The sequence below is a fragment of the Sinocyclocheilus grahami genome, unplaced genomic scaffold (assembly GCF_001515645.1).
Source record: "Sinocyclocheilus grahami isolate Dianchi unplaced genomic scaffold, SAMN03320097.WGS_v1.1 scaffold1596.1, whole genome shotgun sequence".
Lineage (NCBI taxonomy): Eukaryota > Metazoa > Chordata > Actinopteri > Cypriniformes > Cyprinidae > Sinocyclocheilus > Sinocyclocheilus grahami.
The window spans coordinates 152,238-155,480 of NW_015506775.1; positions in this window are offsets into that span (position 1 = coordinate 152,238).

Here is a 3,243-nt window from a genome sequence, read left to right on the forward strand (position 1 = left end):
AGAAGTTATGAGGAAAAATAGCTGGTTTTCATATCTCCTGACCACAAGTTGGCGCTGTGCTGAAACTGTGCACAAGTCTTTATTGTCATAACACACCAAATTTGGTCTCAATATGCTAAGGCACTGAGGATAAATAGCCTCAAGTTCATTTTGGTTTGCTCTTTGATGAGTTCTTTTGTCGCATTATTTGAAAACGGTTTAATTAATCAACTTGAATTCCATGCATTTTTTCACTATGGTCTGAAAAAGATCTTATTAAATTTTTTGTAAAAATCATAGCAACAGTTGAGGGGGAGTTTGAAAAGGTTTTAAAAATGTTTCAAAAAATGTTTTTAGCCCTTTGGTTCAAAAGGTATTAGCATAAATGTAAGTGCAAATTTGGACAGATGCAGTGCTGAGAGGAAGTGCTTTAGTGCCCATATGAGCGCTGTCACGTCTCCAGCGTGACCTCCACCCCAGCAAACAATGAACTCCTCTGAGAGATTAAAGGCGCTTCTCAGCGCTGCCGATACGCTTCCCTCCGGATGTGTCAACAGTGGGCAACTGTGTTGTTTTGGGATTAGAAATGTCACAGCTCTGCCGCTGCTCACAGGACAGGATATCTGCAGGATATGTATTCAAATCTAGAACCCGGCTAACTGTACTCGATACCAGCTGAGGAGGGCTCAGATTCAGTTTCATTTCAACATGTGAAAATCAGGCTGAGGGATGAAGATACAGAGTCAGAGAGACTAGAGAGGAGTGCTGCATTTACAGTGTGTCATCAGCGATACCGTACATCATGTTGAGTTTGACTGTGTGAAGCTTCATCATGGTAAATGCGGTGGAGGAGAAGTTTTAGCACCGCTGCTGAACGTCCAAACATTCCCACCCCTCTTCAAACGACAGCTAGTTTTGAGTGCAGGATCAGTTTTCAAGGATTAAAGTCTTCATGTGCTGTTTGCCCACTGTTTTTGAGCACTAGTCTTAAGAGGTGTGAGATCATTAACTCAATCTAGCAGATGCCATTATTTGTGCCATTTGACCTTTAGTAAAAAAGGGGCTCATCAGGTAACATAAGCATGAGCAAATGTATTCAGCAACAACATATAAAATGTATCATCAGTGATAAAAGTCATGGAAATGATTTGACTGACGTGTTTATGAAATGAATGCCAGCTGTGGGGTCAAGTGTGTCAGGTGCTTTGGGGTAAGTATCTTCTAATGATCTGAATATTTCATGTCTCCTGGCTGCTTTATGAAAATGTAATACTTTAAGCTAATACACTGCTCAAAAAAAATTTAAGTAACACTTTAAAAACGCATCAGATCTCAATGGGGAAAAATATCATGCTGGATATCTATACTGATATGGACTGGGTAATGTGTTAGGAACGAAAGGATGCCACATCATTTGATGGAAATAAAAATGATCAACCTACAAAGGGGCTGAATTCAAAGACACCCTGAAAATCAAAGTGAAAAAATGATGCAGCAGGCTAGTCCATTTTGCTGAAATATCATTGCAGCAACTCAAAATGGTACTCAGTAGTTTGTAAGGCCCCCACATGCTTGTATGCATGCCTGACAACATCGGGGCATGCTCCTAATGAGACGACGGATGGTGTCCTGGGGTATTTCCTCCCAGATCTGTACCAGGGCATCACTGAGCTCCTGGATAGTCTGAGGTGCAACCTGGTGGCAGCTGATGGACCCAAACATAATGTATCAGATGTGTTCTAATGGATTTAGGTCAGGCGAGCGTGGGGGCCATTCAATGGTATCAATTCCTTCATCCTCCAGGAACTGCCTGCATACTCTTGCCACATGAGGCTGGGCATTGAACCCAGGACCCACTGCACCAGTGTAGGGTCTGACAATGGGTCCAAGGATTTCATCCCATTACCTAATGGCAGTCAGGGTGCCATTGTCTAGCCTGTAGAGGTCTGTGCGTCCCTCCATGGATATGCCTCCCCAGACCATCACTGACCCACCACCAAAACCGGTCATAGCAGCATAACGTTCTCCACGGCTTCTCCAGACCCTTTCACATCTGTCACATGTGCTCAGGGTGAAGCTGCTCTCATCTGTGAAAAGCACAGGGCGCCAGCGGCGGACCTGCCAGTTCTGGTGTTCAATGGCAAATGGCAATCGAGCTCCACAGTGCCGGGCAGTGAGCACATGGCCCACTAGAGGACTAGAGTCAGGCCACCCTCGTGAAGTCTGTTTCTGATTGTTTGGTCAGAGACGTTCACACCAGTGGCCTGCTGGATGTCATTTCGTAGGGCTCTGGCAGTGCTCATCCTGTTCTCCTTGCACAAAGGAGCAGATAGCAGTCCTGCTGATGGGTTAAGGACCTTATACGGCCCTGTCCAGCTCTCCTAGAGTAACTGCCTGTCTCCTGGAATCTCCTCCATGCTCTTCAGACTGTGCTGAGAGACACAGCAAACCTTCTGGCAATGCCATCCTGGAGGAGTTGGACTGCCTGTGCAACCTCTGTAGGGTCCAGCTATCGCCTCATGCTACCAGTAGTGACACTGACCCTAGCCAAATGCAAAACTAGTGGAAAACAGTCAGAAAAGATGAGTGGGGAAAAATGTCAGTGGCCTCCACTTGTAAAACCATTCCTGTTTTGGGGGTCGTCTCATTGACTTAAGTTTACATGGACATCAGTAATCTAATTATTTACCTTATTCTGAATAAGACAATATTGTGATTAAGGTGTTTACATGAGTTGCTTTTAGAATATTCCTTTCATGTTCCCGTTTTACATGTTATAGTACATAGATCGATTAATGGCACGTCATTACGTCCCACGTGACGCCATCCGACGTCCCCTCCAGAATATTACGTACAATCATATAGTTCGTCTTCGTTATGATGCCATATACAGTTTTGGGTGTTTCATTTTTAATTTACTGAAAGCTTCAAGTGCAGTTAATTATTTGTCTTGCTATACGTGCAAACAGACGATGGGGTTGTTAAAGCCATGCTCTTTTGTTTGCCGTCAAACGGTTTAGAAAACTGCCGTGTGTGTGTCTTGTCGCAAAATGCGGCGAAAAGTCCTACAGGGCAGTAATAATGTATTAAGGTGAGTACATGTCTTTACTGCACTTCAATAATGTGACTAAAATAGGAATACTCCACATGTCTTAATTTGATTAGTGTTTACTTCGATTATGACTTTAGCCGGATTAAGGTAATCAAAAATGTGTTTACATGGTAGATTCTTAATTAGAGTATTGTCTTAATCGTATTAAAATT